Raw genomic sequence first — 12,000 nt, 5'->3', positions numbered from 1 at the left:
CTTCATAAAGGTCTTCTGAAATGCTTTATGCGTATATATCTTTTATGTTGATTCGACTGAAATCGGGAATTGAGCCATACTACGTGGTTTATGTCATGCCTGCATTTTCTATAAAACTATTGCACTCAACTTTTAGAAGTTGTTTAAATTTTGGGTCATTGAGAAGCCTTACTGTTGATATTTTTCCCCTTTATTATTTTTTCCCCTCCTTCTTCTTCTTTCGGTTCATTCTACTCCCCTTTTTCCCCCTTCCTTACTTTCCTTTGCTAGTTGTTGCTAACTATATGTAAAAATGCATATTTGGAAAAAAGTGCTTATAAGTAACCATATATGTGGATTGTGTTATTTCCAACAATGTACAAAATTGTAACTGCTTATGTATAAAAAATGACGAAATTTTTTGTACTTGTGCTTATAAGCTATGAAACAATAAAAAGAGATTTACAAAAAAGATTGTATTCATTCATTGCTGATAGATGTATACCATTTGAATGTAATACCCTATTATTGAAAACAATAAAAATTGTTAATGAAAAAAAAAAAAAAAAAGAACCACAGTATCTAAAGGGTGTATCTCACAATGACATATGCAGCAAAGGCTGCAAAATTTAGTTTTTGGCCCAAAATGGTTGTTTTTAAAATAACTGAATATTAACACCAGTATCTAAAGGGTGTATGTCACACGTCCTGAACCAGACTAGGCCAAAATGTAGTTTTTTTTGCAAAAAAATTGCAGTTTTTTAAATAACTGAATAGAACCACAGTATCTAAAGTATGTATCTCACAATGACATATGCAGCAAAATTAACTTTTTTCCCCAAAACGGTGTTTGTTTAATAACTGAATATAACAGTGCTGATGCTGCAAGGGCTGTAAAATTGTGTATTTCGCCAAAAAAGTGTGTTTTTAAAAACCCATAAAATGATGATTGTATTTCTAGCTTAAATTGCACACAGACTAATCCAGATGTTGGACAATGCCAAAAATTTTTGCTTTTTCAAAGCCAGAATTTTTTTTACATTTTTAAAACTTGTTTTTAACAATCACAGATGCAGCAAGGGCTGCAATATTAAGTATTTTGAAAAAAAAAGTTGTGTTTTTTATAACAGAATATGAAAGCTGTATAAAACGATTGAATTTCACACCTGCAGATGCAGCTAGGGCTGTAAAATAGTGTATGTTTTTAAAAACCCACTAAATTATGGCTGTATTTATAGCTTAAATTGCACACTGACTAATCCAGATTTTGGATATTGCCAAAAAAGTGTGTTTTTTTTAGCAACAGAATATGAAAACTGTATAGAACGCTTGAATTTCACACGTGCAGATCTGTAAAATAGTGTATTTTGCAAAAACCCAGAAAATTATGGCTGTATTTGTAGCTTAAATTGCACACTGACTAATCCTGCAAATGCACCAGATGTTGTATATTGCCAAAAAAGGATGTTTTTTTTAAAACCAGATTATTAGTGCAGTATTTCAAGCTTGGGTTTGAATGTCACAAAAGCTCAGATGCAGTGCTGGTGCACTGAGCTTGCATAAAATGGCCGGCGCCACCCACCTAACTAACAGACGGATAAAAGTATTTTTTTTCTGTCACTGGGCTCAGGGCAGGGTAAAAAGATTGTGCACTGCACCCACACAACTAAATCTATGTAGATCACTGAGTTATATTCGAGTTCTGATCACAGATTCTGTCCTATTCTCTCCCTCACAGCAGCAGCAGCATCCTCTCCCTACACTAGTAACAGCAGAGTGAAGTGCAGCGCAATGTGACTCCAGCTTATATAGAGGCTGGGTCACATGCTGCACTGGCCAATCACAGCCATGCCATTAGTAGGAATGGCTGTGATGGCGTCTAAGGTCACACAGTTAAACGTTTATTGATTGGCTGCTCTGCAGCCTTTCAAAAAGTGCAGAGAAATCGCCGAACAACAAACCCAAACCCAAACTTTTACTGAAATGTTTGGGTTCGGGTCCGGGGTCCAAAAATCCTAAAGTTTCGTACGAACCCAAACTTTACAGTTCAGGTTCGCTCAAGCCTACCTATCTCAAAAAAATTGAGCTTCCTATCTTTCCTCCATCTATTAACCTATCTAAACCTGATTTAATTTAATTATATTCTGTAGTACTATAACTCCTGGGCTGCACAACTGCTGTCTTAGAGTTAAGTTTGGAGTTAAGTTTGAATGGGACATTTCCTTTGCTTTCCATATGCAATCACTGGCATGCTAATGTTGTCTGTACCTCAAGAACATCTCTACAATTTGCCCTATTCACATGGTGGAACCAGTCAAACCTCTTGTTGCTTTCATTCATACCAGTTTGGACTACTGTAACTCATTACTAATGGGCCATTCCCTCACTAAACTCTATCCCCTGCAATCTGTCAAAAATGCAGTAGCCAAGCTCATCTTTTTGTCCAACCACTACACTAATTCCTCTAGCCTATACTAGTCTCATTACTGGTAGCTCATCCAACACAGAATACAGTTCAGACATCTCAATATAACCCACAAAGCTCTTCAAAGTGCTGCACCTTCCTACATGTTTCCTCCCTCAATTCTATCTACCACCCTATTCATGCTCTCTGCTCTGCCATTGATCTATGGCTAACATCATAATTTGAACATTTCACTAACATCTTCAAGATTTTTTGGGGGGCTTCATTAGCTCTCTCCAATGCACTGTTCTGGACAATCAAATAAATTCCCAACTTCCATAGCCTTAAACATGTCTTAAAAATTATTTTTAGGCAAGGTTTCTTTATCCTGTTTTATAAACTGACTTTTCCCTGTTTACCCCCCTCCCCCACACACACATCTCATTCTTCAGAACTGAACACCATCATCCAACAGAAATCCCCATAATCAATGCACTAGTTTATGCATCTCTGTCTGTGCTTCTCCTATTTAGTACAAATATGGATGGACTTTAAAAAACAATTATACCTTTTGTGTCACTCACATTTCCTCATGGATTATAAGCTCTTGGGAGAAAAGCCCTGAGTATTTCAAATGTAAATTTGTCTGTAATTAGTACGCATACACATTAATGATGCATCTTAATGACAAGTCTGATAAAAAAATAAAAATAAACATATGTACATATACACTCACCTAAAGAATTATTAGGAACACCTGTTCTATTTCTCATTAATGTGATTATCTAGTCAACCAATCACATGGCAGTTGCTTCAATGCATGTAGGGTTGTGGTCCTGGTCAAGATAATCTCCTGAACTCCAAACTGAATGTCAGAATGGGAAAGAAAGGTGATTTAAGCAATTTTGAGCGTGGCATGGTTGTTGGTGCCAGACGGGCCGGTCTGAGTATTTCACAATCTGCTCAGTTACTGGGATTTTCACGCACAACCATTTCTAGGGTTTACAAAGAATGGTGTGAAAAGGGAAAAACATCCAGTATGTGGCAGTCCTGTGGGCGAAAATGCCTTGTTGATGCTAGAGGTCAGAGGAGAATGGGCCGACTGATTCAAGCTGATAGAAGAGCAACGTTGACTGAAATAACCACTCGTTACAACCGAGGTATGCAGCAGCAAAGCATTTGTAAAGCCACAACACGCACAACCTTGAGGCGGATGGGCTACAACAGCAGAAGACCCCACTGGGTACCACTCATCTCCACTACAAATAGAAAAAAAGAGGCTACAATTTGCACAAGCTCACCAAAATTGGACTCTTGAAGACTGGAAAAATGTTGCCTGGTCTGATGAGTCTCGATTTCTGTTGAGACATTCAAATGGTAGAGTCTGAATTTGGCATAAACAGAATGAGAACATGTATCCATCATGCCTTGTTACCACTGTGCAGGCTGGTGGTGGTGGTGGTGTAATGGTGTGGGGGATGTTTTCTGGGCACACTTTAGGCCCCTTAGTGCCAATTGGCCATCGTTTAAATGCCACGGGCTACCTGAGCATTGTTTCTGACCATGTCCATCCCTTCATGACCACCATGTACCCATCCTCTGATGGCTACTTCCAGCAGGATAATGCACCATGTCACAAAGCTCAAATCATTTCAAATTGGTTTCTTGAACATGACAATGAGTTCACTGTACTAAAATGGCCCCCGCAGTCACCAGATCTGAACCCAATAGAGCATCTTTGGGATGTGGCGGAACGGGAGCTTCGTGCTCTAGATGTGCATCCCTCAAATCTCCATCAACTGCAAGATGCTATCCTATCAATATGGGCCAACATTTCTAAAGAATGCTATCAGCACCTTGTTGAATCAATGCCACGTAGAATTAAGGCAGTTCTGAAGTCAAAAGGGGGTCCAACACCGTATTAGTATGGTGTTCCTAATAATTCTTTAGGTGAGTGTATATTTGATAGATAAGAAATTGAGGGCCAATATTAAAATAAGCTTAAATATGTACATCAGGAAAATATACTTGTTAATAATCATGCATAATCTAAGCAAAAGTAAATTTAGCAACACAAGAACAAATCCTAAGGTAAATCAGTTTAACATTTTCTGTGTACTTTCTTCCCTGTAGATAACATCTTCTGCCATTTATTCACGCTTTCCAGTTTTACACATTTTCTTATACACTTCAAATATGATAAATAGCGAGCAAAGGATGGTAAAATCAGACATTGAGGCATAAGACGTTAAGTGTCAACTTTGACAAATAAGGCACATTTACTTTTTCTGTTTTTCTAAAAGATGGAACACAGAACATGGCAACGGAATTGTAACTGGGAAATGACAACGGTGACAGGCAGGGAAAGAATAGGGTTCTGATTTATTCATATTGAGGAACATAATCTTTGTTGCCAGGGTAACCATAACTGCTCTCTAGAGGCATACTGCTGACAACCTGATAATATGATGCTGAGCTGTCCAAATACAGCAGTGGCAGTGCATAGCGTATTATGCTTCATATGCACTATTCACTATTTTAATATGCAAACCATAAAATTTACCTTCAAGGCAGTGTGTAATAGTATGCATGTGTTGATGGATCTGGATGAAGCTGATCATATATTTATCTACTGTATTTTAAATAATATTGTCAAAAGACTTTACACATACAGATATTATGTAAAAAATATAGGGGTGCATTTATGAACATATATGCTATTTTAGTGGTGTATATCAGGCATTTTGCGGCAAAATCTACGACTTTTCCCATTAACGCCACTTTTCTAACAGGTCTAACGGGTCGATAAAAGCAGGTGTGGCATGGTTGGGCAAGTCTCCTTCATCGTTATCTATGCCAGTGTTTGGCAAAGAAAATGCCTTAAATCTACACAAGCAAGGGAGCTGGTGTAAATGTAAGTCTTTTAAATGGCTTGCTGGAGGAAGCTCAAAAGTTATGTAGAGGTCTGCATCTCCACATAACTTTGTCGCTTCCTCCAGCAGTACATAGAGACTTAAGACTGGTGTGAAAAACAACAGTCTTAATAAATTAGCCCCATAATCTTTGACCTGTAGAACAGGGGCATTTAAAGTGATACAAAAAGATGCAATGTGATGAGTTATAAACAAATGGCGAAGCACATACAGATGTAGCTGAGCTAAATTGACTCTGATAACTCTGAAAACACATGTCGCAATTATCTTGTGCAATCTTTTGACAAAAGCCATTTAAATATATTGAAAGAGTTTGTTTTGTGCCATTTTTTACTTAACACGTTAACCATCAAGTTTAGCTCGGCTGCATTTTTAGTTTAAAGGGAAGTCACCAAGAAAATGCAGTGTAGTAAGCAAGGTGCATGCTATAGAGCAGGAGAAGATGAGCAGATTGATATATAGTTACTTATTTAAATTCCTGCTCTTTCTGGGCTTTAAAGTAAAAAAAGGCGGTTCTATCAGTGATTGACACGTTTCTTTCTATATTTGTGCATACAAAGATGGCTGCCAATCATCAATAGGGCTGCCTTCTTGAGTTGAAAGTCCAGAATGAGCAGGAATTGAAAAGAAAATTCAAATTTTTGCTGAATCTTTTTCCACAAAGCTATATATCAATCTGCTTAGCTTCTCCTGCTCTATAACATGCTGGTGACATTACACTGCATTTTCTTGGTGACAGGTTCCCTTTAAAGATTATGTGCACCGTAGTTATAGAAATATATTTTTTTTTAGCTTTTGTCTGTGCACTTGGAGATGTTCACGCTGCACTATGTTTTTTTATTTTTACTTCTGTGATGCATCTATTATTTTCAAGACCTGCTTTACTGAAATTCCTGCTCATGGATTTGCAAGTTCAGAAAGTAAAGGGGTTGTCCACTTTATTTATATTGATGACCTATCCTCAGGATAGGTCATCAATATCAGATTGGTGGTCCAACTCCTGGCACCCCTACCCATCAGCTGTTTAAAGAGAAGATGGCACTTATACTATGCTCTGCAGGTGTAATTACAAGTATGGCATCTCCATTCACAAGTATGGGATGCTTCTGCAGTTGCTGTGGTGAGCAGGTAAACAGAGCAGAGAAGGCAGCGCTCACATGAACGCTTCCTTCTCGTCAAACAGCTGATTGGCGGGGGTTCTCTTCAAACAGCTGATCTGATTTTGACAACCTATCTTGAGGATAGGTCATAAATAGTAAAAAGCAGACAACCCTTTTAGGTGTTGGCTGTGAAGCATTCCCTTCCCCTCTCCCCAAGACCTTCTTATGAACTGTATAAACAAAATATTTAAGACATAATTAATCAAGCAAAATAATACATTTTGATTTTGAAGAATGTGCCGGCAGGCTGCCCCTGAAATAGAAGATTTAAATTTACCTGCTCCATGCTGCTCCACTCCTCCTTGCTGCCTCCACTTTCTACATCATCCGGTCCCCACATTGTTTATATCCAGAAGTGCGTGGGCATGGTCACATGCCCACCACCAGCCAATGAATAGCCACAGGCAGCACATCACCGCTGAAGCCAGTCATTGGCTGGAGTGGTGCATGTGATCATGCTAACGCACTGCCAGATATAAACAGTGTAGGGCCCGGAAGATGGATAATGTGTAGGCAGCGAGAAGAGGCAGAGCAGGGTGGAGCAGCTATACATGAATCATCTATTTCACGGGCTAGCCTGCGGGTACTTACTTAAAAATCAGTTAAAAGGAGACATACTGTAGAGTCTCAATGGCTAGCAGTGGTTTTCAGGCACAAAGGGCTCTGGGGTTTGAATCATACAGTAAACGAACATAAGTTAAATAGAGCTCTCTTTGTGCTCTCATATAAGCTTGCATATAAGTACTTACTCTTTACAACTCAGTATAATATATATATATAATTAGCATTTTGTCTTGTTCTTAGATTGATTAATATTTACCAATTGCACAGCTGATGGGAGTTGAGTAGTATTTACCAATATAGAACTTTTAGAAATATGCCTTAGACCATTTTTTAGAGGTAGATTTGTGTAATAGCTACAGTATATCCAGGTATGACCTAAGTCCTCCCTTCTCCATACCATCACAAAACATTTATAACTATTGCACACCATAATAGCTGCAATTGCAACTGGTCGGGGAAAGGTGTAGAATGTAGGGCGGGAGTGGTGATAGCAATGATGATGGTTGTAGTTACAGTGGCGGTATTTACTCAGGCAGTCCCTGGGTGCATGCTGTGAAGAGTAGGGTGCACCTTTTCTTCCCTTTCTTTACCTTGAGGTGTAAGGCAGGAGTTGTGAATGATGGCAGACAATGCAAAACTGTAGTGGTGCTGAAGTTGTTGGTGCATGTAATAATGAGGATGGTTTTAGTGCAAACAGTTCACTGCACTTTACTGAGGTAGTTGGGTGATTTGAACAGACACTTTGAAACACAGGAACAGTCCTTACAGGGAGCTTAGACTATTTTCCCAAAAGCTGCGTGTGGGGAACGGTAGGCAGTATACTATTCTCACTTAAAATCTCTGATCGGGCTGCATTTTCTCTCCAAAACAGCCTAAGGGTTGCACTATCTCTATCTTCAGATCTATATAATCACAGTATCCTCAGCAGGCTGCAATCTTCTGACTAGGGTTGAGCGAACCCGAACTGTAAAGTTCGGATTTGTACCGAACTTTAGGATGTTTGGACCCCGGACCCGAACTATTCAGTAAAAGTTTGGGTTCGGTGTTCGGTGATTTCTTAGCGCTTTTTAAAAGGCTGCAGAGCGGCCAATCAACAAGTGTTTAACTGTTTGATCTTAGAAGCTATCACAGCCATGCCTACTGGCTGTGATTGGCCAACTGCAGCATGTGACCCAGCCTCTATATAAGCTGCACGTCACTCTGCTGTGATTAGTGTAGGGAGAAGATGCTGCTGTGAGGGAGAGAATAGGACAGAATCTGTTATCAGAACTCCAATTGAACTCAGCGATCTACATAGATTTAGTTGTGTGGGTGCAGTGCACAATCTTTTTACCCTGCAATGAGCCCAGTGACAGAAAAAAAAAAAAAACTTTTATCCATCTGTTAGTTAGGTGGGCGGTGGTGGCCATTTTATGCAAGCTCAGTGTACCAGCACTGCATCTGTGCTTTTGTGACATTCAAATCCAAGATTGAAACACTGCAATAATATTCTGTTTAAAAAAAAAAAAAAAAAACTTTTTCTTTTTTGGCAATATCCAACATCTGGTGCCTTTGCAGGATTAGTCACTGTGCATTTTAAGCTAGAAATCCAGCTATAATTTTCTGGGTTTTTAAAAACCCTTTCTTGGCAAAATACACAATTTTGCAGCTCTTGCTGCATCTGCAGGTGTGAAATTCAAGTGTTATATACAGCTTTCATATTTTGTTATTAACCCTTTTTTGGCAAAATACTTAATATTGCAGCGCTTGCCGCATCTGTGATTGTTAAAAATACTTCAATAATTTTCTGGCTTTGAAAAAACAACCATTTTTGGCAATAACCTTCATTTTGGGCCTCTGCCGCATTAGTTAGTGTGCAATTTAAGGTAGAAATACAGCAATAATTTTCTGTGGTAAAAAAAAAATCTTTAATTGTGGCCTAGTCTGGATCTGTACATGTGAGATACACACTTTAGATACTGTGGTTCTATTCTGCTATTAATGAAACACCCATTTAGCTCTTGCTGCATCTACACGTGTGAAATTCAAGCGTTATATACAGCTTTCATATTTTGTTAGTAAAAAAACACCTATTTTTGGCAATAACCTTCATCTTGGGCCTCTGCCGCATTAGTCAGTGTGCAATTTAAGCTAGAAATACAGCTATAATTTTCTGGGTTTTAAAAACACCCTTTTTACGCAAAATACACCATTTTACAGCTTTTGTGAAATTCAAGCGTTATATACAGCTTTCATATTTTGTTACAAAAAAACACAGAATTTGGACAAAATATTTAATTTTGCAGCCTTTGCTGCATATGTCATTGTGAGATACACCCTTTAGATACTGTGGTTCTATTCTGCTATTAATAAAACACCCATTTTGGCCAAAAATCTTTAATTGCGGCCTAGTCTGGATCTGTATGTGTATGATACACCCTTTACATACTGTGGTTCTATTCTGCTATTAATGAAACACCCATTTTAAGCAAAAATCTTTAATTGCGGCCTTGTTTGCATCTGTACGTGTGATATACACCCTTTACATACTGTGATTCTATTCTGCTATTAATAAAACAACCAATTTGGGCAAAAATCTTTAATTGCGGCCTAGTCTGCATCTGTACGTGTGAGAGACACACTTAAGATACTGTGGTTCTATTCTGCTATTAATAAAACACCCTTTTTGGTCAAAATACACAATTTTACAACCCTTGCTCCATCTGCACTTGTGAAATTAAAGCGTTATATACAGCTTTCATATTCTGTTAGTAAAAAAAAACACCCTTTTTTTTTTGCAAAATACTTAATATTGCAGCCCTTGCTACATCTGTGATTGTTAAAAACAAGTTTAAAAACTTCAATAATTTTCTGGCTTTGAAAAAACACCTATTTTTGGCAATAACCTTCATTTTGGGCCTCTGCCACATTAGTCAGTGTGCAATTTAAGCTAGAAATACAGCTATAACTTTCTTGGTTTTAAAAAACACCCTTTTTGTGCAAAATACACAATTTTACAGCCCTTGCTGCATCTGCACTTGTGAAATTCAAGTGTTATATACTGCTGTCATATTCTGTTATTTAAAAAAAACACCCATTTTAGACAAAATACTTAATTTTGCAGCCTTTGCTGCATATGTCATTGTGAGATACACCCTTTATTATTTTTTTTTATTTTTTTTTAAAGTTTTTTATTTTTTTCAGTTTAAATATCTTTATTGTTTTTCTTAAATAAGAACAATATAGAACGGATATCTGGTCACAGAGAATGAGCACGTATGATAGGTACATTTAAACAGTGTGTCGCTTCGGTGCTAAACAACATACATGCATACAAAGGCATCTGTATCCAGGGTTACCCTAGCTTAATATCAATTCTCTGTCACACATATCAAAACCCAAGAACCCATCCCTCCCCCAAGGCGCCAAACCCCCCCCCCCCCTCCTCATCCCCCCACCCAGCATACCTGGCCTGGTGCGGCCGCCACGATACACCCTTTAGATACTGTGGTTCTATTCTGCTATTAATAAAGCACCCATTTTGACCAAAAAATTTTAATTGCGGTCTAGTCTGGATCTGTACGTGTATGATACACCCTTTACATAGTGTGGTTCTATTCTGCTATTAATGAAGCACCCATTTTGAGCAAAACACTTTAATTGCAGCCTAGTCTGGATCTGTACGTGTGAGATACACCCTTTGCATACTGTGATTCTATTCTACTATTAATAAAACAACCAATTTGGGCAAAAATCTTTATTTGCGGCCTAGTCTGCATCTGTACGTGTGAGATACACACTTTAGATACTGTGGTTCTATTCTGTTATTTGAAAAACAGCCATTTTGGGCAAAATACTTAAATTGCAGCCTTGTCTGGATCTGTATGTGTGAGATACACCCTTTATATACTGTTGTTCTATTCTAATATTAATAAAACACCCATTTTGGGCAAAATTCGTTAATTGCAGCCTAGTCTGCATCTGTACGTGTAAGATTCACCCTTTACATATTGTGGTTCTATTCTGCTATTAATAAAACACCCATTTTGTGCAAAAATCTTTAATTGCAGCCTAGTCTGGATCTGTACGTGTGAGTTACACCCTGTTCATACTGTGGTTCTAGTCTGCTATTATTTAAACCCCAATTTTGGGCAAACATTTTTAATTGTGGCCTAATCTGCATCTTTACGTGTGAGATTCACCCTTTACATGCTGTCGTTCTATTCTGCTATTAATAAAACACCCATTTAGGGCAAGATCCTAAATTTGAGATATATGAGGAAAGTGTCAAATAAGGGACGTGGCCCAGGCCGTAGTGCTGCTGGTGGAGATCCTGTTGCAGAGAGAGGATGTGGTCGATCAGTGCAAGCTACACGCACAAGTGGAACACCTTGCTCAGGTGCGAGTAGGCGACAGAACCTGTAGCGGTATTTGGTAGGGCCTAACGCTGCTCTACGAATGGTGAGGCCAGAACAAGTACAGGCGATAGTAGAATGGGTTGCTGACAGTGCCTCCAGTTCCCTCACATTGTCTCCCATCCAGTCTCCTGCTGAAAGATCAGAATTGGCACCTGCAGCCGATGTCTATCAGTCTTTCACCTCACCACCTTGCAAATCAGCCAAGCAGTCTGAGCCCCAAGTCATGCAGCAGTCTCTTCTGCTTTTTAATGACTCTGTTTAGCAGGGTTTCCCAGGTCCATCCACCTATTTCTGCCCCAGAAGTTGAAGAGATTGAGTGCACCAATGTCCAACCACTTATGTTTCAAGATAAGTACATGGGAGGATCATCGCAGCACGTCTCGGATGATGACGAATCACAGGTGACAACTGCTGGGACTTTCGAAAGTGTGCAGACTGACAAGGAGGGCAGGGGTGAAGACTGGGTGGAAAATGATGTGGAGGACGATGAGGTCCTCGACCCCACATGGAATCAAGGTCATGCGAATGACCTGTGTAGTTCGTAGGAAAAGGCGGTGGTCGCA

The sequence above is a fragment of the Bufo gargarizans genome, chromosome 3 (genome assembly GCF_014858855.1).
Source record: "Bufo gargarizans isolate SCDJY-AF-19 chromosome 3, ASM1485885v1, whole genome shotgun sequence".
NCBI lineage: Eukaryota > Metazoa > Chordata > Amphibia > Anura > Bufonidae > Bufo > Bufo gargarizans.
Note: the sequence above shows the minus strand (reverse complement) of the source record.